Source organism: Nerophis lumbriciformis, linkage group LG04 (assembly GCF_033978685.3).
Source record: "Nerophis lumbriciformis linkage group LG04, RoL_Nlum_v2.1, whole genome shotgun sequence".
Classification (NCBI taxonomy): domain Eukaryota; kingdom Metazoa; phylum Chordata; class Actinopteri; order Syngnathiformes; family Syngnathidae; genus Nerophis; species Nerophis lumbriciformis.
In genome coordinates, this window is record NC_084551.2 from 26626504 (window position 1) to 26654091 (window position 27588).

The 27588-nt window shown below is 41.4% G+C and overlaps 1 long non-coding RNA gene across 2 annotated transcripts in view; it reads right to left on the minus strand.

Annotated features, from left to right (window-relative positions):
* Positions 1 to 209: 209 nt before the first annotated feature.
* The window catches only part of LOC133598441 (uncharacterized), a 158789-nt gene continuing 131410 nt past the window's right edge, over positions 210 to 27588 (minus strand). Inside the window, exon 4 of one of the 2 annotated variants that reach the window (XR_009814713.1) lies at positions 210 to 334. This is a non-coding gene — a long non-coding RNA (uncharacterized lncRNA). Of the gene's footprint in view, positions 335 to 7868; positions 7953 to 27588 lie in introns of those variants that run through there. The other variant, XR_009814718.1, reaches the window with a different exon arrangement.

A 27588-nucleotide genomic window follows, 5' to 3' on the forward strand; every position in this document is an offset into this window, starting at 1 on the left:
TCCATAGACTGGCCACAATCATGGCCGACGAGGAAGCAGGCCATGAGCACCTTACGGATGCTTCGGCACCAGGTGAGTAGGCTGCTGGGCTGTAGGTTGAGCTGAAGCAGGCTGTTGGGCTGGAGGTCCAGCTGGAGCGGACTGCAGAGCTGGAGGCCATGCTGGAGCTGACATCAAAGCTGGAGGCCATACTGGAGTGGACTGCAGAGCTGGAGGCAGAGCTGGAGGCCGAGCTGGAGGCCGAGCTGTGGCTGACTGCAGAGCTGTAGGCCATGCTGGAGCTGACTGCAGAGCTGTAGGCCATGCTGGACGGACTGCAGAGCTGGAGGCAGAGCTGGAGAGGACGACAGAGATTAACGCCAGGCTGGTGGGGTCACAGTAGGAAAACCCATACGCAAGGTAAGGAGAAACCAAAATAGGAACGCAAGAAGGTAACCCAACAAAACATAGGAAGAACTAATAACCAAAATACAAAACTAAACTAGACAGAAAAATAACTAGACATGACCTGACGTAACAGGACATGACAACCAACATGTTTGTTAGTGGTTGGAATCTTTGGGCCCCTCACATTTCGATTATAATTATGATTCAGGACCTACAATTTGATTAAAAATCAATTGTTGATGCCTCTTTAATTAGTTGTATTGATGCAGTTTTACATTTCTTTTTGTTTTACTTTTTATCACTTGCAACTTTTAAAAATAGTGCATTTGTAATAAGAAACAGTTAAATTAATTTCCACATTTATTACATTAATGAAAATGTGTGCACAACTGAAACTTAAGTGCCCTATCATAAAGGAGCTGGTCGGATCTCTTGGTGAGAACTGTTTGCATTACATTATTTACAATAAATAAATTGATTAACGACATTTACTAATTCATTTTATATTCGCCCATGACCGAATTGCAATGCATCTACAAATAGATTATTTCCCCCACCTCTATACATTATTGTGGCCATCATGTGTAGGAGTGCAGTGTGCACTGCATCAAACTAAGAGCTGTTTCTAATATTTTGGTTACTTAAGCTACAAAGGATCAAATACAATTATGATGGGAAATTCATGAAGGAAAACAACAATTAAGCCTGGATATCCTCCAGTTGCTAGTGAAATGATATACTGTTGAGACAGTTACCAAAATTTTAGGATATACAGTAATTAAGATAGAAATCAACATGTTTAGTGATATGCAGTGCAGTTATTTGCTTCTAATGAAGTGGCATATACAATAAATGGATTGTGGATTAGTGGTTGGGATAAAATTAAGAGGCTAAAATGCGCACTCAAATTCACATACTATCAAGATATACAACATTTTATGATCACTATAATCACGGTGTCAGGCACCTTATTTTAACAGCGCCGATGGTACAACTATGAAAAAAAGCAACCTGTCTGAAAGTAGGATGACTTCATTGCTAAGTCATCTGGCGCATCAGTGAATAAGTGAAAGCATTTTTTCAGAGGCACGTCATCTACCTTCAATGCACACACACACACAAGCACTTCTTGGAAACTGCTGACAGCAAACAAACACAAACACTGTGGTCATCATTTCCCACCATGTTTTTACTTTTCGGATGCAACTCCACCAGTGGAACTCCAAAACTACATCAATGTTAGCCAGTTCACATAGCAGGTCTAATAACGCATGTTTCATTTAGGATTCAGTTCAACGCAGACTGGGGTCCCTTTGAGGAAATGTGGCAGTTCAGCCCTGCTCCCGAGTTCACTAAGAATTGCAAACTGTAATTATTTTGGAGGTTTGCTTGGGCTTAACACTGTGTTTGATGAGTTAGGTTTTTTAAATATTTTTTCCCCAAATGTTTATCATTAGTTTTAAATTATGCTGCCAACGTCTGGGAATTTTGTCTGTGAGCCTTAGGGCAGTTTGAAATCGGACTCCAGAGGGTTATTAAATGATTTTATATGTTACAGTGTTGATTCACATGGAACGTTGCACAGAAATGTGGGACAGCGTTGCATAAGGAAGGTCTGAACCCTTCCAGTCCTAGTTCATGAACCGTGTCTCTGGTTCACTGCTGTGGAGAATCACTTTAATCCCCTCTCAAAGTTTATTTCCAGAAGGCTAGACAGCTGACTGTTGCTGCAAAGGAGCCAACCATCGCTTTCATTTATTCCATTTGTAAAGACATATGTCAATTCCTTGTCGGGATTAGGGATTCTAGCCATTGTTCTGCAACATGAGAATGATGTCAGGATTCCTCCTGGGCCTCTTCTGTGAGAATTTTACAACAGCACAGATGACAAATTCTGCAAAAATGTCAATGTGTCACTTTGTTAAAAAAAGTGTGTTTCCTTGCCTGAGTTGCACACAGGAGAGTTATAAGTAGGGAAACGAATGATGTCATCCTTTCAAATCATCTTAAGAGTTTTATGCTGATGTATTGAGCTCTGAAGGTGTGATGATGACGACGGTCTGTATGGTATTCATTGTGGTGATAACAATGATGTAATCCTCTCTAAAGTCCCTCCACCCCCTCTTTAAACTGTTAAACAGGAGCAGGTCACAACTTCGGCTTATGCAGGAAGCACCAGTTCTCATATGGGCGCCGCAGATGTATCATGTGAAGTAAACACGTTTCGGTGTCGAGTCTCATCTTAGTTTTTACAAAAAACGTCTAACTCCTAAAAGCTAAAACATAACATCCCCAGGAAGATTGTAGCATCTGTTAAAATCATAAGGTCCTTTTTTTAAATAAGGGATAAAGGCAATCTAAATGTTAAAAAAGTATTTAATATTCTGCACTGGTAAGACACGCTCAAGTTTCCACTGAGTCAGTTACAGGATCTCATAAAAGCCAGCTTCACAAAAACAGCACCATCTCCATTGTTAATCCCATTTAATCGCAGTTGATTCCCCTCTTATATTCCAGTCAGGTTCCTCTTTAAAACTATACATTTTATCACTTTGCCTCTGGGCGTCTTGCTCACTGTGGGTAATTGGACGAACTATAGAGCCAGTGTTACCTTGAATTACAACTTAACACTCAATTTAAAAACTACTCGACACATTTGCCTTCATTTAAAACAATTAATATTCAGTACGGTGCGCCTTCATTAAATCTGCACTCAGTGACCCTAACTGAAACAACACAGTCATTAGATTTTGCTAATTTTAGAAGCCTGGAGGAAAACGTGTTTTATTGGAAACAAACTTTGTCAAGAAGTGTTGACATCTGGTGCTGTTTGGGGATTTTATTAACACTGTCTGTTTACTTTGCCTCTAAAATGTGTTTTTTCATATTCGAAAGTGCCACTGTGAAATGTTAACAAGGATGACTTTCATTGTAGGAGACCCTAAGCTGTTCAAGCTGTTTTAACACTAAACAGCTGACTAGGCCAGAGTGCAAAATGGCTGCTTGGAAGGGAATCGATTTGAATCTTAAAATCAATTTCTTTAGATACATTAGAATGCATTGATATTGCCCTGAATGTCAGCATGACCGAGACATTGTATGGGATGACATTTTCCACAGCTGTTAATGCTGAAAGTATGTGTAGGTACAGTATGCATGTGGACTCATTTGCACATATTAAAAGCAACCCTTAGTGATAGAACATGATATCAGCTGTAGATATGTGTTATTAAAATCCATGTTGGTATTAGTATTTTCAACATTTGAATCAATCTCACTAGCAGATACATCACAGATACAACCCCACCTAAGTTAAGTCTGCAGCATTGCACAGAACACCAAACTATTACTTTAATGATTGATATCAAAAGAGAACACGGCTCGTTTGTGTTGTACAAAAATATGAGAGCGACAACATGATTCAATCCCTAGGACTCCAAGTGCACGTAACATACATCGCATACTTAGACCACATTAGTATTGCATCGACAGAGGCCCTCAACAGGCGGATTCTAGTCCTGATCAATACCCAGTTGTCTTTTTCTAAAGGACCAAGACCTATTGATTGCTTTCACAAAATATTTTAACTTGTGCAACTTTAGAGGGATTAATGCTCCATAAAGAAAATATTTTTCAAAATTAGTTTTGGAAGCTTATTTTTCAAGACTTGCCTGCAATGGTTCTCATTCATCCAGGTCACTGTATTCTAAGGGCATTGAAATGATCGCAACTAGACTTTATCTTTGAAGACATTTTGCCTCTGATGAGACAAGGCTTTATCAGTTCTTGCTCACAGACTTAGGGCTGCTCTAGTCTGAGGGCCTACAGACAAAAGACATGTGTTTAATCATGTCTCAATATGGTCGCACAGTGGCCCCGTGGTTAACAGTTTGGTGGCACAGTCAGGGGATGAAGGTTTTGAATTTCCATGTGATATTTACTTGTTTTTCTAAACGTGCGTGGGTTATTTTTTTTAGGTTAATTTGTCTATAAATGAGTCTATGAATGTGGTGTGAATGGTTGTTTGGCTGTTGGCTGTTGTTTGTGCCCCGCGAGTGGCACAAACAACATATACGTGACATATATATAATCGCTAGGGGTAAACCCTGGCGATTAGTCCAGGGTATACCCCGCCTCTCACCAGAAGTCAACTGGGATAGGCTCCAGCTTACCGGTGACCCTAATGAGGAAAGGCGTTACAGTCGTCCCTCATTTATCATAGTCAATTGGTAATGCACATGACTGTGATAAACGAAAAGTATAATTATTAATAATACATTGAATATTAACATATGGCATAACAACTTTCTAAATATGTTTTTTTAAACATTATTAGCGCTTTCAAAACTTGATATAACACTCATAAAGTCACCCTCACACTCATTTCACCAATACTAGCCTTAAGTGTGTTCTACTGAAGGTTACAGAACTCACTGGTAGCCCGAAGGATCCTCCAAGCATCATTGCTATGGCCATTGCCCGAACACGATGTGGAAGTACTTTGTCACATTCTGGGCAGTTCCTCTGGATTATAACTGGGCTTCCATGTGATGAAACCACCGACAAAAATTGTACGATCGTTAGCTTTGTTGTTAGTTCTTTGCATTCCATCTTGTTAACAATGCATGTCCAGTGTTGTCATTTTACAAAGTTCACAAATACGGAAGGTCCGCTATCTTTATCGATCGCTAAAATATAATAGAAAATACGACAAATACTACACTGTAATACATCAAATACATAAATAAAATTAATTTAAGTTAGGCCTAAACATGCTAAATATGCTTATTTTATTTTAATTTTTTTTAAAGTTAAAGTCCCATTGATAGTCACACACACACACACACTAGGTGTGGTGAAATTATCCTCTGCACTTGACCCATCCCCATGTTCACCCCCTGAGAGGTGAGGGGAGCAATGAGCAGCTGCGGTGGCCACGCTCAGGAATCATTTGGTGATTTAACCCCCAATTCCAACCCCTGATGCTGAGTGAGGCAATGGGTCCCATTTGTATAGTCTTTGGTATGACTCGGCCGGGGTTTGAACTCATTACCTTCCAGTCTCAGGATGAACGCTCTAATCAAAAGGCCACTGAGCAGGACTAATCTGCAATGTAGTGAAGCCGTGATATTTGAAGTGTGATATAGCAAGGAATGACTGTATAGAACATGTATGGCTGAACGGATATTTCAATATCAGGTCAATATAGCTTCTCTACAAATGTTTGATGATTATACAGTACTTTATTCAAAGTCATTCCCTTAAAATTGGCATCTGAACTTCATCTCTGTGGTTTGCTAACTTGCCCAATCTTTGAGAAAATCTTTAAGGAGAGTATCCATCAGGCAAGTCGTGCCAAGAGAGTCTGCCCTAATAACATATTCAATCATAGAATTCAAACTTGTCTGAACAGAGAGGATTTCCTTTATAACAGAAACGGTGACTATAGTTACAAGTTTATTGGGATATTGTTTTTTTTTTTTCTTTCAACATCAGTTCGTCTCACTTCCTACATTTCCCTGGTTACACCCCAGTATGGTAAACGGTATCCAACTTTACACAGGGAATGATGTCATTCAGCCTAAGGGGCTTTCCCACATTCATGGCTCAGCTGATAACACGTGGTGGAGAAATGTGAAAACAAATGGGTGTGTAGCAATCTAAAACTCAGAGCCCGTATCAACCTCCCCTAAAAAAACCAAAGCCAGGAGAGGTGATTGCAATGAAAACAGAACTTTTTCCACTTGTTTTTTCAGCAACCGGCAGCTTAAAAGCCCATCTAGGCTGTGATTAAATTGGCTGAAAACAACCCAGCCCATGTAGTTGCATGCTAGCTACAGCTGTGCCTCACTCCATTTAACCTCTTATAAGCATCCACAATTGTTTTGCTTTAACCTGACTTATTAAAAAATGCAAGATTACCTTGAATGCATCTCTTGAATGCTTAGCATAAGCTTAAAATGGTCAAAGACAGACTTTAATATTCTTTGATACTGACATCAGTGTTGGCTTTGGTTGCACATTTAAGACACACTGCTGTGCAAACACCGAGGCTTTGCAATGCCAGCTGTTTTCAGTTAGTTGGACTGAGCAGTGAGTCAGTCGGTGTGGCTAGAGGAGAGTCCGCACATTCGCAGTGATTGATCACATCTGAGTCAATTTGCTCTTCACTGAAGCAGTATCTATTTCTATTTTTTGGCAGCACTTGTAGAAATGCAAACAGAGACTATTGAAAAGTCAATCGTTCGGTTCATCTGCAGAATGTGATTAAAAGCTAATACTTGGTTTGGATATGTGCGGGGGAGGAGGGGAACACCAAAATCTGCACTTCAAGGGCAATCGACAGGATAAACTCAACTGATAAGGACTCTGGAGAGGAAGCTGGGGTTGTTTTTGAAGGAAATGACATCATTTGGGTTGGATGGAACTGTGACTTCATGTTGACAAGATAATGGCTGAGTGAGAGAGTGGGCCCAGTTTAGACTGTATATAGATAAAAGGGCTCAATATCTACCTTCATCGCATTATTATTTCAGGAACATTGAAATCTCTAATTCTGGGACACCGGTCAACCTTTTGCTGTTTTCTGACTTTAGAAAAATCGAGGAAATAATACATACTGTGGAACTAATCAGTTCTGTCTTTTTAATCACGTGTAAACATTGGTAATTGCCATGCATGTGTAAATAAACTTTCCATTTGCAAAAAAATATTTTTAATTTCAGTGTCAAATGACAGGCTACTTGAAGATGGTTCTCTACACATATACCTCACACAGCTACTTTAAACAAGTTGTAATCTTCACACAGTGTGTCCGTAGTCCATATGATTTTTTTTTTCAGCATATGCGTGGTGTCTCACTTTAAAAAAAAAATATTTTTTTTGTCTTAAGGTATATAACATCTCAGCACAGCCCTGTTAGCCAAAATATTATTTAATAATGTTTTTTGTTGAATCACTCTTATTTGCTCAGTGTCAAGATAGTATTAGCATATATTTATTGTATTATTTTATTTTTTTATTCAACCAGGAAAAAAATCCCATTGAGATTAAAAAAAAACTCTTTTTCAAGGGAGTCCTGGCCAAGAGGCAGCAACATTACATATAAAATTACATTCACATTACACATTAAAATGACAGGATGGACATCAAGTACATCAGTTACAGATAACTGAGGCTCCTTCAAATGCTCTCAGTTTAGATTTAAAAACATTTAAGATTAAAAATTCAGTCAGCTCCCAGTCTCTTTGTCACGTGTTCCAAGCACAAGGAGCTGCATAGACAAAAGCTGTTTTCCCTTGCTCAGTGCGAGAAAAAGGGACAGAGAGCAACGGCTGATTGTTGGCTTTCTGTGCATAAGAGTTTGTACTTCTCTGTGAAATCAATGTACAAATGTAATCGGGCCATAGTCCCAGAAGAGCCTTGTAAATAAAAGTGTACCAATGACACTGTCTCCTAATGGACATAGAAGGCCATCCCACCTGAGAGTTCAAGTCACAGTGGAGTGTCATGGCTCTACAGTTTGTGATGAACCTCAAAGAAGCATGGTAAACACAGTCCACCATCTGAAAACAGGAATGAGTAGCATTCATATAAAATATATCACCATAATCGAGCACAGATTAAAATGTGGCAGAGACTAACTGATTCCATCCATCCATCTATTTTCTACCGCTTATTCCCTTTTTTTTGGGGGGGGGGGGGGGCCTGGAGTCTATCTCAGCTACAATCGGACAGTCGATGCTAAAAAGTCGCTCCTCTTACTTTCTGTCCTGTTACTCCAATAAGTCATTTTCACCATAGAACCTTGTACAAAAGACACTATGTTGCCTGAGATTAGCCAATACACATTTTGAGTAGTTCAATGGGTTATCAGATTTTGAGTTAAAAATCAGTATACATTTAAAGGATTTAAATGAATTTGGTCTTTTGTGAGTTATAAATGTTATTACAATGTTGGCTACTCGTGTCAACAATGTCAAAGTCTCAAAACCTAAGGTTTATGCATTTTGGTGTGAGCTTGCATGCAGTTTTGGATGTTTCTTATTGCTGGGTTTTGCAGCTGGCTACTTACTAACGTCATAGCAAGGTGAATGTAGTTATTTAGACATTAAATCAAGCTCTTAGGCAGAGGTGGAGGAGCTCTTTTAATCTAATTGTGGTATGCTCATAATAGAGGCATGGAGGTCGGGTACATTGTGGGCAGGGCGGCAGTGGAAGGCAGGACCGTTGGCGGGCCAATCCCCGGCCACAAAAGCCAGCTCTTGGGAGGTGGAACACAACCTTCGCAGGGGAAAGGAGCCTGAGTTGGTGCGCGAGGTGGAGAAATTCCGACTGGATCGAGTCGGACTCACTTCGATGCACAGCAAGGGCTCTGGAACCAGTCCTCTCAAGAGGGACTGGACTCTCTTCCACTCTGGCGTTGCCAGCATTGAGAGGCGAGGGGCAGGGGTGGCTATACTTGTTGCCCCGCAGCTCAGAGGCTATGAGTTGGAGTTCAACCCAGTAGACAAGAGTGCACCTTTCTTCTGCCATCGGGTGGGAGGATGTGTTCTGACTGTTGTTAGTGCTTACGCATCAAAACACAGTTCAGAGTAACCGGCCTTTTTGAGTTCACTAAAGGGAGTACCAAAGAGTGCTCCCCCCAGGTGATTCCCTTGTTCTGGTGGGGGACTTCAACGCTCACATTGGCAATGACAGTGAAACTTGGAAAGACGAGATTGGGGGAAATGGCTGCCCCGATCTGTTTTGTTATTGGACTTTTGTGCTTGTCACATATTATCCATAACGGTTCAAACATAAGGGTGTCCATATGTTCACTTGGCACCAGGACACCTTAGGCCGCAGTTCAATGATCAACTTTGTGGTTGTGTCATCGGATTTGCGATCTGATGTTTTGGGCACTGGGTGAAGAGAGGGGCGGAGCTTTCTACCGATCACCACCTGGTGGTAAATTGACTCCGATGGTGGGGTAGGATGCCAGTCAGAGCTGGCAGGGCGAAACGCATTGTGAGGGTTTGCTGGGAACGTCTAGCAGAATCTCCCCCGTCAGAGACAGTTTAAATTCCCGCTTCCGGAAGAACGTTGAACATGCCACGAGGGTAATCCTAGAACCTGCTTGTGAGGGATGTCGTCAAGCTGAAGTAGGAGTCCTATCGGGTCGTTTTGGCTCGTGAGACTCCCGAGGCAGCCGACATTTACCGACAGGCTAAGCGGTGTGTAGCTTAGGCAGTTGCAAAACTCAAGCTAGGCAGGTTTATGAAATTCACTCAGAGTTCCTTAGGGCTCTGGATGCTGCTGGGCTGTCTTGGTTGACAAGACTCTGCATCATTGCATTGACATTGAGGGTGGTTGGGATTGGCAGAGTGGTTCCTCTCTTTAAGAAGGGGAACCAGAAGGTGGGATCCCACTCTTCGGCCTTCCCGGTAAGGTCTATTCAGGTGTACTGGAGAGGAGGCTATGCTGGGTAGTCGATCCACGGAGCAGTGTGGTTTTCATCTCGGACGTGAAACTGTGGACTAGCTTTATACTCTCGGCAGGATCCTCGAGGGTGCATGGGAGTTTGCCCAACCAACCCACATGTGCTTTGTGGACTTGGAGGTGTTTAGGGCACATCCGATCCGTAGGAGGCCTCGGGGAAGACCCAGGACACGTTGGGGGGACTATTTCTCCAAGCTGGCCTGGGAACACCTTGGGATCCCCCGGGAGGAGCTGGAAAAAGTGGCTAAGAAAGGAAAGTCTGGGCTTTACTCCTGAGACTGTTGCCACCGCGACCCAACCTCGTATAAGCAGTAAAAAGATGCATGAATGGATGCTCATAATAACATTGATGTGTGACATGCAGTGACATAAATGCTGCTAGGAATAGCTGTTTTTAGGCATTCTCTGAATCAGTCAGAGAATGTGCAAGTGTACAAAATCTTGTGTCTAGGTCAATCTATATAATGTTTAGGAACTTTATTTTCAAGGTGCCTGGACAAAAAATTAATGTGACAACTTCAAAATATATATTTAAACAGTGTTCATTTTCAAAATATGCATTATTATACTTTTGGAGAGGGTGGGGCGTGGTTGAATTTGCAATCTGCGAACGCTTCCAGAATCAAATATTTAAAAAAATGTGTTTAAAATTGACTGTGGCTCAAAATTCACCCAGATTTTACACCGATGCATATCCAATACATATTATCTAGACCACAACAAAGTGTTGTAAATGTAAATTAAAATCATCATGGTTCTCCTTTAGAGGTTTATTTTATGTAAGCAACAATAAGTAAAGAGCACAGATTCTGTGGAATGGCCCGCAAGTAGGCAAGTAGTTAGCCCTTTACTTGAAACTGAATAAATACAATTAGTCAAACAACCATTATTACTTGTTAGAATTGAAAGGTTATGAATTTAAATCAATGCATACAGAGGCCATTGACTCTGGGGAGATTTTAAATGTACAAGGTTTTCTAAGGGAGAATGGACAAATTCTTAAAAAAGGCACCTATTTCTGTTGTTGCATTATACACTACCTCTTACAGGGGACCATTACAACTTTTTAAAATGACTTTCTTGTTACGATCCGCTGCCCGGATCATAGTTTGTTTATGTTTGAGTCACATGTTTTCAGCACCTTGATTTTGTTTGTTTTCAGTTGCCATGTCAACCGATTACATGCATCTGCCTCTGGTTAGTGTTCGGGACGCGCACCTGTTGCCCGGGCACTAATCAGAGGGCTATTTAGTCTTTGCCCTGGCCTCACTCGGTCTGGCTTCCTAGTTTGTTCCCATACAACTAATAACGACTACTTAGATTTCATGCTATGCTATTTTTTCCTGCTAGCTCCCACACTAGTCCTTTTGTTTTGCCTTTTGTGCTACGTGCATGTCTTTTTGTTTATTCATCATATGATTTATATTTAAATAAATCATTTTCCTACCTGCAAGCTGTGTCCGAAGCCGTCTGCATCCTTGGGAGAACCACACCCGCATCACGATGCGACCACGTCGTTTCAGTAGGAAGCCAGCAGAAGACAATTCTCCCGCACCGGCCATCGAGGAGTTCGACGAAGGTACGTGGGAGGTGTTGCGAGCGATGGAGGCGGAAACTCTTCGCTATTCCCCCTCGGAGCGCCAGGACCTGATATGGGGTCCCAACGGAAAGCTGGTCCCAATCCACTCCGTTTGGCCCGAGGACATCGCCACACCCCCGCAGTACGGGACGCGTCAGCGAAGACGGAAGCCGGCCAGAAGGTCTTTCCCTCGCCGCCAAGACGCGCCGCTCCTGCAAACTCCTCCCCCGGAACGAAGCAAGCTACATTCAACCCAAACTTCCCCTCCTCAGATGTTTGGCAACCCCATCGACCACTTCGCCAAACAGTTCTCTGATTGGGCTGTCAGTCACATGGACATTTCCAACAATGACGTCATTTCATTGGCGCCCCCCGAAGAGGTAACTCCGCCCACTCCCGATGACGTCATTGAACAAGAATTTTTTTTTCCATCTTCTAATTCGTTCTGTCAGCCAATACCAAATGATTTTCATTCTAAGATAAGACATTATCAGGACATTTTTATTAAGTGTAAGTCTAGTCAGTCACATTCTGATTTTCAAACTCCACCTCCAGTGACTTTGGTTCCGCCCCCAGTGACTATTGCTTCGCCCACTGCACATATTTTTTCCCCCTGTGCTCCCACCCAATCTCAAGTGAGGGGTGATAATAGTCAATTTGGACAATTTAAAGAGGAGTATACCCCCCTCCATACCTCCCCCCACCCACCCTTGAAGACGGTTCCAAACCGCAAAGAGCGCGTCTGGTATCCGCGTCTTGAGGGGGGGGCTAGTACTGGGAACTGTGCTAGTGGGGTGGCACAACTGCGCTCAGCTAAGCCGCAACCTCCTACACGGCCACCGCCACCAGTTTTTTGGCGTGCTAAGCCGCAACCTCCTGCACGGCCACCGCCACCAGTTTTTCGGCGTGCTAAGCCGCAACCCCCTGCACGGCTACCGCCACCAGTCTTTCGGCGTGCTAAGCCGCAACCTCCTGCACGGCCACCGCCACCAGTCCTTTGGCCTGCTAAGCCACAACCGCCTGCTAGGCCACCTCCAGCTGCACCTCGGCTAGCACCTGTTCCTGCACCTTGGCTGACACACCAAGCTTCGTCTCCTGTACCTCCACCACGCCAAGCTCCACCATGCCAAGTTCCTCGGCTGGTTCCCACACCAGCGCCGGCTCCAAGGCTGGTTCCCACACCAGCGCCGGCTCCAAGGCTGGTTCCCACACCAGCGCCGGCTCCAAGGCTGGTTCCCACACCAGCGCCGGCTCCAAGGCTGGTTCCCACACCAGCGCCGGCTCCAAGGCTGGTTCCCACACCAGCGCCGGCTCCAAGGCTGGTTCCCACACCAGCGCCGGCTCCAAGGCTGGTTCCCACACCAGCGCCAGCCCCAAGGCTGGTTCCCACACCAGCGCCGGCTCCAAGGCTGGTTCCCACACCAGCGCCGGCTCCAAGGCTGGTTCCCACACCAGCGCCGGCTCCACGGCTGGTACCCACACCAGCGCCGGCTCCACGGCTGGTACCCACACAAGCGCCGGCTCCACGGCTGGTACCCGAACCTGCACCTGCTTCCACGGCGACGACGACTCCTCCTGCCTCCACGGCGACGACGTCTCCTCCTGCCTCCACGGCGACGACGTCTCCTCCTGCCTCCACGGCGACGACGTCTCCTCCTGCCTCCACGGCGACGACGTCTCCTCCTGCCTCCACGGCGACGACGTCTCCTCCTGCCTCCACGGCAACGACGTCTCCTCCTGCCTCCACGGCGACGACGACTCCTCCTGCTTCCACGGCGACGTCTTCTCTCTCCTCGTCTCCGGTGGGCTTTTCCAGGACGCCGCCACCTTCCTCGCCCTCATCGTCGTCTCAGCGACCTCGAGTGGTCTGGCTGCGCAAGCGGCGCTCTCTGAGGTGTGTGTATGGACGTCTGTGGCGCAAACAGCAGCGACACCCGAGACATAGACTTAGAACTCTGCGGCTGTTGAACTTCTGGCGCCACTCACGCCCACCTTCTCGGCAGCCACGAATGTGGCCTTTCCGTGGTCGCCCGCCTCGCCTGCGGCAGCGGCGTTCCACTCGCCGCCGCCACCTGACTCTTCCCCGGTGGATTCGGGGACACGTGGCCTGGCGACCCACCACCAAATCCTCCCTCCACCCTCCCTTGACTCTCGAACTACTTCTTGTTTTTTGGGTTCTAGTTTTATTTAGTGTCAAGGGACATCTGGAATCTGTCCTTTAAGGGGGGGGTACTGTTACGATCCGCTGCCCGGATCATAGTTTATTTATGTTTGAGTCACATGTTTTCAGCACCTTGATTTTGTTTGTTTTCAGTTGCCATGTCAACCGATTACATGCACCTGCCTCTGGTTAGTGTTCGGGACGCGCACCTGTTGCCCAGGCACTAATCAGAGGGCTATTTAGTCTTTGCCCTGGCCTCACTCGGTCTGGCTTCCTAGTTTGTTCCCATACAACTAATAACGACTACTTAGATTTCATGCTATGCTATTTTTTCCTGCTAGCTCCCACGCTAGTCCTTTTGTTTTGCCTTTTGTGCTACGTGCATGTCTTTTTGTTTATTCATCATATGATTTATATTTAAATAAATCATTTTCCTACCTGCAAGCTGTGTCCGAAGCCGTCTGCATCCTTGGGAGAACCACACCCGCATCACGATGCGACCACGTCGTTTCATTTCTGTTTGTGTCTATTTTTCTTTAATGTGATGAGTTTAAATTATCCTGGGAATTATAACAGAAAGATAGGCTATAGCACCCCCCGCGACCATGAGCGAGACAAGCGGTAGAAAATGGATGGATGGAAGTTGAAAATAACAATAGAAATGAATGAGAAGATAAAAAAATATTTCAAGCCCAAATAAGTCTAGAGGAACGTTTGGACCTCCCAAGAGCAGAGCTGGGCTAAAGCTAGAAAAACAAAGCTTAGTAAAGCTCTTAAAATATACCATAGGATATAAAGCTAGTGTACCAGAACATTCCCCACAGGCAGTCATTGGAAATGTAGTAGAAACTTTAACAAAATCATGGTTGCTGTAACAATTCTTATATTCTTATACAATGGTGCCTCAACTTACAAGTACCCCAACTTGCAAGTATTTTGCAAAATGGCTATTTGTTATGCTTTAAGTTATGAGCTTCCTCGCAGCAAGTCCTGGCGGTCTATAACATCTTCCAGTCCAGGTGCTGCCCAGCCTAGGCTGGGCCAGTGCAAGTCTGATGGGAAGTCGGCGGCTCACAGTGTCCAGCACTTTGCCTGCGTCCACTCTTCTCTCCCACTACTCTGATTGTGGGCAGTAGCTTAAGAAGACATATCCGCTTTTTCAACGCCATTACTGGCTTCTGTACAGGAATCAAAGGTATGGTTTTTGATAACGCTCATCCAGCTCATTGGTAATGTTAGATCTACTGATGTAACAGGGTCCATTATGTCTTGTAAATAATGTATTTTATAATGCTTTATTATTGTTATAATTACACAAAATGTGTAAGTTACATGTAAATACCTGAATATTGTTTGATGTTTTGTCAATGTGGAACCATTGTCTCGTTGTCCCTCCTACTGCAATAATTACGGTGACACCTGTCTTTATATATGCGTTGGACACACCTTCCAACTTCCCTTTTGTCCACCATAACGGGAGAGGTAGGCGTCCATGCGACGACAGATAATGTCATGTTAAGAACTTCTGTTCATTTTCTTGTTCTGTATTGTATTTTGTGTAGGGACTCGACGACGTCAAAAACTTATTGACAACAATTGTGTTCTGTTTTATCAGGTATGTTTATTTCACTGTTGTACGCCCTTTTGTCCACCATAACGGGAGAGGGACTCGACGACGTCAAAAACTTATTGACAACAATTGTGTTCTGTTTTATCAGTTAAGTGCAGCTGAGCAATCCATGGTGTCGGTCGTTTTTCACAAAAGCCACACAACGCAGAGAGGAAAAGACCACCGGTTACACTGAGACGGAAAAACGGCAATCAGAAAACACCAAAAATTATTTGTAAGTCTTCTTCAGTCTGCTGGTCTTCAGTCTTATTAAATGTTTTTCATAAAACTACTGTATTTGTTTGTAGTACATTCTATTGTATTTTTTTCCCAAACGATAAATGATAATACTTACATAAATAATACCATTGAACTTGAAAGGAGAATCCTTTTTTCCAATTATGTTTGCGGTAACTCTCCACCAGAACTGTTTTGGACTTGTTTTGTATTTTCCTGTTTGCACTGTGATTTCTTACTTCTATTTCCAATGTTAGCATGTCAGTTGGTGACTTCACCCCTGCTCTGAGCGCTGTTCCTCACCTGTTCCCGGTTGGCAATTAGGAGGCTCACCTGCCCCTAATTGCCAATCAGGAGGGTTTATCTTCCAGCGTAGTTTATCAGAGGGCGCTGGTTTGTTGTTTATACATGCTGCATGCACGTTCTGTTTGTGCTATTTTGCCTTGCTTTGCATCACCAAGTGTTTTGTTCACCTGCGTTACACCTTTGCCCATGCTGGTGTTTCCTGAGTTTCCTAATAAAATGACTTTTACCTGCACGTTGCTATTAGGCCCCGTTTCATCCAGGGTAAATCCCACCTACCCGTATCCTTGTCCACACACACACACAATGGTCGTTTAAGACCTCCTACCCCCGCAACACGACCTAGTACGCATGAGCGGAAAATGCGCACTTCATAGTCACCTCCACTGTTGCTTTGTGTGCAAGTTCTTAAATAAAATGTAACTTATCTGAACAATATCCAGTGTTGTAGTATTTCAATTAACTGGAATCCAGTGTGCTGTGGGGCCATATTGTAGTGAATCACACCTGAGCCATCATAAATTAATAAAATATTTATTAGACATGAAAACAATGTGATAAAGAAAATTTTACAACAATCAATCTAGGTATCTAGGTATCTGGTCAGGACACTCCTCACTTTTTTGCCTTCATCTTCATTCTTCATACGTTTTTGGTGACTTGATATACTCTGGACCTAGACGTTGAGTCCGCGACATACAAACCCTGTTTCCATATGAGTTGGGAAATTGTGTTAGATGTAAATATAAACGGAATACAATGATTTACAAATCATTTTCAACCCATATTTAGTTGAATATGCTACAAAGACAACATATTTGATGTTCAAACTGATAAACATTTTTGTTTTTGCAAATAATCATTAACTTTAGAATTTGATGCCAGCAACACGTGACAAAGAAGTTGGGAAAGGTGGCAATAAATACTGATAAAGTTGAGGAATGCTCATCAAACACTTATTTGGAACATCCCACAGGTGTGCAGGCTAATTGGGAACAGGTGGGTGCCATGATTGGGTATAAAAACAGCTTCCCAAAAATGCTCAGTCTTCCACAAGAAAGGATGGGGTGAGGTACACCCCTTTGTCCACAACTGCGTGAGCAAATAGTCAAACAGTTTAAGAACAACGTTTCTCAAAGTGCAATTTCAAGAAATTTAGGGATTTCAACATCTACAGTCCATAATATCATCAAAAGGTTTAGAGAATCTGGAGAAATCACTCCACGTAAGCGGCATGGCCGGAAACCAACATTGAATGACCGTGACCTTCGATCCCTCAGACGGCACTGTATCAAAAACCGACATCAATCTCTAAAGGATATCACCACATGGGCTCAGGAACACTTCAGAAAACCACTGTCACAGTTGGTCGCGACATCTGTACGTGCAAGTTAAAGCTCTACTATGCAAAGCGAAAGCCATTTATCAACAACATCCAGAAACACCGCCGGCTTCTCTGGGCCCGAGATCATCTAAGATGGACTCATGCAAAGTGGAAAAGTGTTCTGTGGTCTGACGAGTCCACATTTCAAATTGTTTTTGGAAATATTCGACATTGTGTCATCCGGATCAAAGGGGAAGCGAACCATCCAGACTTGTATCGACGCAAAGTTCAAAAGCCAGCATCTATGATGGTATGGGGGTGCATTAGTGCCCAAGGCATGGGTAACTTACACATCTGTGAAGGCACCATTAATGCTGAAAGGTACATACAAGTTTTGGAACAACATATGCTACCATCTCAGCGCTGTCTTTTTCATGGATGCCCCTGCTTATTTCAGCAAGACAATGCCAAGCCACATTCAGCACGTGTTACAACAGCGTGGCTTCGTAAAAAAAGAGTGCGGGTACTTTCCTGGCCCGCCTGCAGTCCAGACCTGTCTCCCATCGAAATTGTGTGGCGCATTATGAAGCGTAAAATACAACAGCGGAGACCCCGGACTGTTGAACGACTGAAGCTCTACATAAAACAAGAATGGGAAAGAATTCCACTTTCAAAGCTTCAACAATTAGTTTCCTCAGTACCCAATTGTTTATTGAGTGTTGTTAAAATAAAAGGTGATGTAACACAGTGGTGAACATGCCCTTTCCCAACTACTTTGGCACGTGTTGCAGCCATGAAATTCTAAGTTAATTATTATTTGCCAAAAAAAAAAAAAGTTTATGAGTTTGAACATCAAATATCTTGTCTTTGTAGTGCATTCAATTGAATATGGGTTGAAAAGGATTTGCAAATCATTATATTCTGTTTATATTTACATCTAACACAATTTACCAACTCATATGGAAACGGGGTTTGTACATGGTGGACAATAACTGATAAAGTCTGCTTTGCCAGTCCAAATGCATTTGTCGTTTTCCGTAGTCAGTCTTCCCTCGACGGCCAGGTAATACAAAGCACACGCTACCTTTTTTATCACATCCACGGGAGCCCCTATTTTCTTTGTTTTTCCTTCGACAAATGGACAAAGTTTTTCGGTAAGTAGAATCACAGCTGACCTGGACTTTCGAAAGTTATCTTGCCGTCTGTGAAGTGTTGTATCCGAAATAGCTGCAATCGCTTTCTCTTAAAGTAGTCACGTGTAATTTCCACAAGCGCCTGTACATGTAGAATAATGAGAAATACGGGCATGTCTGGATGACTTGCCTTCATCTTTCCAGTGGTTAGCTCCGGTTGTTATGAACTGGCTGTGGCGCGTTCTTTCTGATGTCAGTTCCTGTTTGGGGCGCTGTCTTTCTGACTTCACTTCCTCTCCGAACTCAGTTTGTAAACGATCAATGAGTCCATACAAAGCTAAAAGCCGGAGATTCAAGAAATACACGGTGCACTTACCCGTGTAAAAAAATATCAGAGGAGGGTTACCTTAAACAATGGTTTAGTGTGGTTGAAACGGGGCTTAGGCTAAATAATTATTTGTTTAAGGGGTTATCCGGCTTAGTGTAGACATAGCCTAAGTCTCTGTATCCTGGGGTTACGACAACAATGCCAAGCCACACTGTGACAGGATACATATCTACAATAAGTGTTTTTCTACAATCATTCAATTAATTAACATGTTTTAGAAATGCCAATGTATTTATTGTAATAATCAGAAAAGCAGACAAGGCAAATAAAAGTCAGGGTTTAATACTCATGGGGTAATAGTTTGTATCCTGAAAGAAAATCACTCATTAACACATCCTTTAGAGCATATTGAGTTGAGTTGAGTTTGAGTTTATTTCGAACATTTTGATAAGTTATGATCAATTAAAATAAAATAGTCAAGCAGTCATATGTTATAACCAATATATTTAGCAGACCAATATTATCATTCCTCATGGAAGGCCTACAAAGATGATCCCACTGTGTGTAGTGGCAAAGAGGAAAATGGAGTCAATTCACACAAACAGAATGGCTCCATCTGGCCTGATTAGCATACTACATTGTTAATGCTAACTTTTAATGATGTGATGATCTCACACACTCATTTTCACAGAATCCTTAATGAAGAATTAGCATATTAGAACAACATATTGTCTCACACTAGCTCAGGGGGGGGCTGATGGGAGAAGAGGGGGGCTTCACAATTTGCTGAAATATATATATATATATATATATATATATATATATATATATATATATATATATATATATATATATATATGTATATATATATATATATATATATATATATATATATATATATATATATATATATATATATATATACACACAGTATATATAGAATATGTAAAACTATTTGGAAATGGTCAAGAATGTCTTAAATTGTTGGCATTTATTAAATAAGTGTATAGAAACGTTGTCAAAGTGAATATTAATTCATAATATACATTACATGAGAGAGAGTATGATGCACTCAATGTTTTTTTTCAGATTACGTGGTATTCTCCACCGTGTCCTCAAGATGCATGTTGTTATATTCCAACATGTTACATTATTTAACAGCGTATTAGTTATTCTTTGACAACAACATTATTCCTTTTTTTTTCCCCACACCAAACATTTTTTCCATAATTTGAGATTTGAAAATCTAATGTGCAAACTGCATGTAGAAAGGATTGATCCGCCTCTGACACACAATCCCACCCCCTCACATTCCAAAAAACTGTTCTCTGGAGAATCTGCTGCGCTAATAAGTAGTGCACCCTGAGAGGAGGAGACATTTTTGAAATAAAAATGCAAATGAATGCAACAGCCCTTTAATGTTGCAATGAAAGACCATTAAGGTTGGATGGATGGATGTTAGAGGGTTGGCAAGCAGGAAGGTAGGTTAGCAGATTGAGTAGGTATAGAAGGTTGGTAGGGCTGGAAGGCATATTGGTTTGATGCAAAACGAGGTTGGTTATTAGGTAAGTCACTTTGTTTGGTATTGTGCAGTGGTTAAGTAGGTAGGTATTTGTACACTAGATAGTAAGAATAGTAGGTAAGTCTATTTGTTTATCAGTGGTAGTTTGGGTTTGAGTTTGTTGTAAGTACTGTAGCTATATAGGTACATGTGTTGCATGTAAGCTTGGGGAGGTGAATTTAGGTTAGTTGTTGAGGTGGTTTCAGAGGGTAGGTATGGGGTGGGAATCTTTGGGCACCTTACGATTAGATAACGATTCAAGAGCTACGATTCAATTCAAAATCAATTAACGATGCATCTTTAGTTATCCATTCTTCCATTTTCTACCGTTTGTCCCGTTCGGGGTCATGGGGGTGCTGGAGCCTATCCCAGCTGCACACGGGCAGACAAGTTGCCACCTCATCACAGGGCCAACACAGATAAACAGACAACATTCACACTCACATTCACACACTAGGGACCATTTAGGCCTCGTTTACACTAAGGGTAAATCACACCTAACCTTATCCGTGGCCACACACAACAATGCCACCGTTTAAGACCCCCGCCCCCCTCCATCCGCCGGCGCAACGTGACCTAGTATACACGCGCGGAAAATGCGCACGTCATAGTCATATCCAGTATTGTTTTGTGTGCAAGTTCTTAAATTAAATTTAACTTGTCTGAACAATATCCAGTGTTGTGGTATTTCAATTAATTTGAATCCAGTGTGCTGTGGGGCCCTATTGTAGTGAATCACACCTGAGACATCACACATTAATAAAATCTTTATTAGACACGTAAACAATGTGATAAAGAACATCAATCGAACTAGGTATCTAGATATATGGTCAGGACACTCCTCACTCTTTTGCCTTCACCTTCATTGTCCATTTGTTTTTGGTGACTTTATATACTCTTACAATTAAAATCTTTGCTTCAAACTTAGCTAAACAGTTAAATAAAAAGCAGTCAAATCGACAGATAATGTAGTTAGCTAGTTCCCCTGCTGTGCACATACATATATATGGAGGTGCACACCGCTGCTTGGGTTGTTGCCAATTATTAGCAGAGACCAAACCGCCCACGTAGCGTAAACTAATGCAAGTGAAATGAATGAATTTTGTAATACATTCCTACAATTTGTGTTTTATTTTTAACAATGTGTGTTTTACCTGCTACATGTCTTCGCTGTGTACTTGTAGCCATAGTATTGTTTTAAGTATTTACTAATGATAGTATTTGTCTTAAAGGGGAACATTTTTCACCAGACCTATGTAAGTGTCAATATATACCTTAATGTTGCAGAAAAAAGACCATATATTTTTTAACCGATTTCCGAACTCTAAATGGGTGAATTTTGGCGAATTAAACGCCTTTCTAATATTCGCTCTCGGAGCGATGACGTCACAATGTGACGTCGCATCAGGAAGCAATCCGCCATTTTCTCAAACACCGAGTCAAATCAGCTTTTTTATTTTCCGTTTTTTCGACTGTTTTCCGTACCTTGGAGACATCATGCCTCGTCGGTGTGTTGTCGGAGGGTGTAACAACACGAACAGGGACGGATTCAAGTTGCACCAGTGGCCCAAAGATGCGAAAGTGGCAAGAAATTGGACGTTTGTTCCTCACACTTTACCGACGAAAGCTATGCTACGACAGAGATGGCAAGAATTTGTGGATATCCTGCGACACTCAAAGCAGATGCATTTCCAACGATAAAGTCAAAGAAATCTGCCGCCACACCCCCATTGAATCTGCTGGAGCGTGTGATCAATTCAGGGACAAAGGACCTCGGTAGCACGACAAGCAATGGCGGCAGTTTGTTCCCGCCGACAAGCGAGCTAAACCCCCTGGATGTCTTGGCTCACACCGGCCCGAAGATGATCAAGAGAAGAATATCGACCCTAGCTTCCCTGGCCTGCTGACATGAGGGTATGTCTACAGAATGTATTAATTGATGAAAATTGGGCTGTCTGCACTCTCAAAGTGCATGTTGTTGCCAAATGCATTTCATATGCTGTAAACCTAGTTCATAGTTGTTAGTTTCCTTTAATGCCAAACAAACATACCAATCGTTGGTTAGAAGGCGATCGCAGAATTTGTCCTCGCTTTCTCCCATGTCGCTGGCTGTCGTGTCGTTTTTGTCGGTTTCGCTTGCATACGATTCAAACCGATATGGCTCAATAGCTTCAGTTTCTTCTTCAATTTCGTTTTCGCTACCTGCCTCCACACTACAACCATCCATTTCAATACATTTGTAATCTGTTGAATCGCTTAAACTGCTGAAATCCGAATCTGAATCCGAGCTAATGTCGCTATAGCTTGCGGTTCTTTCCGCCATGTTTGTTTGTGTTGGCTTCACTATGTGACGTCACAGGAAAATGGGCGGGTGGTTAAAATCAGGCACTTTGAAGCTTTTTTTAGGGATATTGCGTGATGGGTAAAATTTTGAAAAAAACTTCGAAAAATATAATAAGCCACTGGGAACTGATTTTTAATGGTTTTAACAATTCTGAAATTGTGATAATGTTCCCCTTTAAAGCCAGACCAAGAGTAGCAACCATAAATCACGAAGCATTTATTACAATGTCCCTAAAGCTTTTTATTATATTCCAACCTAATCCTAAATTATGGCAGGCTATATGTACACTTGTAAACTGTTCTTTGAGTGCAATAAGAAAAGCCCAGTGTGTTTAATGACTTTTCATTTCATTTTTTAACCTTCTAAAATGATTCTTTGAGTGCAAAAGGAAACATGTGTTTAATGTATTGTAAGATGTTGTGTTAAAATTAAGCTAATAATGACATTTTTTGTGGTTTCCTTTACTTTGAAAAGTATCTAAATACGTTTTGGTACCTGTACCAAAATATTGTTATCAGGACAACCCTAAAAGGTAGTGGATTGGGATACGTTGAAAAGTTATATAGATATGTCGATCAGATGGGTAAGTACGTTTGTTTAGGTGGGTTGGTTGAGTTGGCAAACAGTTAGTCGGGCCTGTAAACAACTGGCTTGAGCAGGAGGTAGGCTGGTTAATAGACAAAGAGGCAGACAGTAACAAGTATTATGGCATACACAAGACTTTTCAACCCAGAGAGCAAAAAAGTGACAGGATCAGGGTGGACAGGTGGTGCAAAGGGTGAGATGAGAAGGAAGCCCATATATTTCACCCCCATTCACCTGCTGACACAGACCCTCAAAGAAACCTTTCATTAGACCCTCAGAACAGTCGACTTAGCCGATCCAATGCCGTCAATTTAGCTGTCATATTACACTGGCTCAATCTGTGCTCTTTCATCTTGGGGATTTTTCATCTCATGATCTTCTTAAGGGGGAATTGGCAAAAGAGATGCATGAGCAGAAAGCCTCAGAAGTCAGACCATCGGTTAAATGATTTACAGTCTGCATGGATAACCTGCGCACGCAGAGAAAGTGCCTAAGGAAGTCATAGATTGAAATATATTATTTTATTATACAGTATATGAACTATCAACTTACAGTCTTAGAGTCATATTGTGTTGCTAACGTGCTCATATACCGTAAATGCCATAATCATTTTTTTAAGTACTTCTATAGTTTGGCCTGCTAACCCCCAAAATTCATTACAATGTTGAACTGACATTTTTAAGGAAAGTACCGAGCTTTGTAGCTGTCATGTTAGGCTCACATATGAGATCTCAATGGGTCCTTTCAGGAGGTGATAATTTAATCTGCCAACACCTTTTACAAATCATGAACTTTGGAAAGTTACCCGAGACAGTTTATGTTATCACATAGTTGGGTAGTGGGAGGAATGTTAAAAGTGAACAGTAAATGTGAGATGCTTAAAAAAGTCTATAGGGACTAAAAGCTTTCACCTTAAGAGTACACAAATAACATTCTGATGTTGATTTAGGGACTTCAGAGAATGGATGTTTTTTGACCTCTTTCTCACTGAAGTCTGAGCCCACACACAGATCATGTAGCGACTCGCTATACTTTCAAGTAAAAGACTGATATCAGCAACATCCCCTTAAAAGCCAATGTTTCTTTCTGATTTCACCATGCAAGGTTGTCTGAGCATCACAATGTTGAATAAGGCTGCAGCTATCAATTATTTTAGTAAGCGAGTAATATATTGATTAATTTGTTTGATTAATCGGATATAAACACACTTTACAGCCTAAATATTTTAGGGAAAATACAATAAAAAAAACTATTTGTTATGTAAATACACATCATGAACATTGAAAGTGCCCTTTTGAACTTGTCTGCATTAATAAAAAAAACAATAAAATAAATACAAAAAACTTGGTTGTTCGCTGCCACACAGCTCACAGCACCCACAAACAATCAATCTTATGTGCGCTCTATTCCAATGGCCATACAAAACTATTTAAAGTTCCGGGCACTCCATGCGGTCCAGATTTTATAAATGTATATTAGTTACACTCACATAATTACTCGAAGCAACACAATATATATATATATATATATATATATATATATATATATATATATATATATATATATATATATATATATATATATATATACATATATACACACAGTGTATATATTGTTTTTCTAGTCGATTTAATCAATTTGGTTGATGAATAGTTGCAGCCATATTTATAACACAACTGTACATTTAGTGTAACAAGTTAAAGTTAAAGTACCACTGATAGTCACACACACACTAGGTGTGGTGAAATTACCCTCTGCATTTGGCCCATATCCTTGTTCCACCCCTTGGGAGGTGAGGGGAGCAGTGAGCAGCAGCGGTGGCCGCGCTCGGGAATCATTTTGGTAATTTAACCCCCAATTCCAACCCTTGATGCTGAGTGCCAAGCAGGGAGGCAATGGGTCCCATTTTTACAGTCTTTGGTATGACTCGGCCGGGGTTCGAACTCACAACCTACAGTCCACACTAGGGCTGCAGCTATAGATTAAGTTGGTAATCAACTATCGATTAGATTAGTTTGTTCAATTTATCGTGTAATCGGACGGAACCGTTTGTTCTTTTGTTCTAATGAATACACAACATCAACATAAAAATGGCAATTTTGAAATAATAATTAAAATACTTTTAACAAACTTTCCCTGAAGGAACTAATCAAAGGACTTCAAAAGGTCCGGATTTTTAACAGTTTTTATCAGTTACCATTATCCGTTGCAGTCCGAGTGCACACGGTGATTAAAAACAACTGACACAAGGGAAAATATGTTTATTCTTAAGTTTATCCTTGAATGGGTATAGACTACCGTTTTTAATAAGATTCCCATCTTTGACCAATTTAAAAAAGATACTAATTTAAAAACTGTCAGAGAGAAGACGATACCCATAATCTGCAAAGTAAACAATAATACACAACATCCACTAATAAACCCATCCAAAAAGCCAACAACAATTATATGACATAGAAAACACATTTCATCATCAGTGTATTTACTTTAACAACCCACTGTGGTTCATAAAAAAAAAATCACACTGCAAAAATATCAACTACTAATACTGGTTTGTTGGTAAAGAATGAGTTAACTCCTATATAGTAGAATAAATACAATATGGGTCAAAGAAGGTCGGTGGGTTCGCTCAATGCTACCCATCCTAAAAGACGTTTGTCCACAAAGAGGCAAACAAGCATAAATATACAGGCAACTGCACATGCAGACAGACACAAACTTGCAAACCTTGGCCACCCAGGATGAGAACGAGAGAGATGGAAACTTTAATTGTGTTTATAACCCAACTCTGGATTATAGGGTAGACTGACAAGAGGGAGAGTGAGGAGTTTCAGTTGCTCAGCTGTAAATAATTAAAACGAAGCCCTCCTCTACTCTGTCTCTCACTTCCTGCCTCCCACAAACACACACAGATCTTAACTTGCAAACACAGGAGCCTACATTATCTTTATTACTACTTCCCTTTCTGGTTTACGGATATTAGAGTTTGATTTTACGGAGAAGTTCTAAAGAGGAACCACAGCAAACGTATATTTTTCAAATATAAGGTGTGTTCCCGTTTCTGTGTATGTACTAAGCAATTAAGTATTGAATCCTATAAAAGAATGGTGTCTGTATATATGCTTATTTCAACTAGTTTATACAGACAAATGCTTTACATCGTGTCAAGATTTAGGATTAAAATATTGTGAGTTGCTTTTAAATACTGGGTTGATCTTTGAATAATTATTGGTAACCATATGAAAAGGAACGTATTATTCTTCATTTCCATGCAAGCTGATTCCCTGTCACATTTGCCTTGCGATTGAACGTTTAGTATACCATTTGGGTCCCCAACTTTCTTTGCACAGGGACCAGTTTAATACAGGCATTATTATATCATAGCTTGTTTATTTGTGAGGAGATGGTACCCGGCAGTTAGATGGTATATACCAGTAGTGTCCAAACTGCAGACGGCCAGTGTGTTTACTCTGGCCCGCGAGACGTCACGAGTTCAACAAGGAATCTGACCCGCGGCGTGCCTCTAACTTAATTTTAAATATCTGACAGCATAATTGCTGCAAGTTTGCCCTTAACTAGTGGAAAAGTCAGGTTAATGACCGTGAATTGCACTTTGATCCAGCTGCAGCACAGCATTTGTAATATATGATCCAATCCAAATAACCTTTCCACTCATGGCGCAAATAAACTAACACAGAAGTTCAACACACATGATCACACATAACACAACCTGTTCACTGAACGTTTTGGATATTATAAAAAAAACGTCCAAACACACATAATTAGAAACTACACCGATTCAAATCCCCCGCAATGCATGATGAGAAACATGCAAAACACTCTCTGCACACTTATCTATGTTTGGCGCATTTTAGCTGCTTGATATTTCAGATTGACTACAAAGCTATAAAACGAATTATTAATTGTATATCCATTATATATATATATATATATATATATATATATATATATATATATATATATATATATATATATATATATATATATATATATTTTTTTTTTTTTTTATATATATATATATAGTACAGGCCAAAATGTAGGACACACCTTCTCATTCAATGCGTTTTCTTGAATTTCATGACTTATTACATTGTAGATTGTCACTGAAGGCATCAAAACTATGAATGAACACATGTGGAGTAATGTACTTCACAAAACAATGTGAAATAACTGAAATCATGTTTTATATTCTAGTTTCTTCAAAATAGCCACCCTTTGCTCTGATTACTGCTTTGCACGCTCTTGGGATTCACTCGATGAGCTTCAAGAGGTAGTCATCTGAAATGGTTTTCACTTCACAGGTGTGCTTGAAGCTCATCAAGAGAATGCCAAGAGTTTGAAAAGCAGTAATCAGAGCATTTTCTATTCTAGTTTCTTCAAAATAGCCACCCTTTGCTCTGACTACTGCTTTGCACACTCTTGGGATTCACTCGATGAGCTTCAAGAGGTAGTCACCTGAAATGGTTTTCACTTCACAGGTGTGCTTGAAGCTCATCAAGAGAATGCCAAGAGTTTGCAAAGCAGTAATCAGAGCAT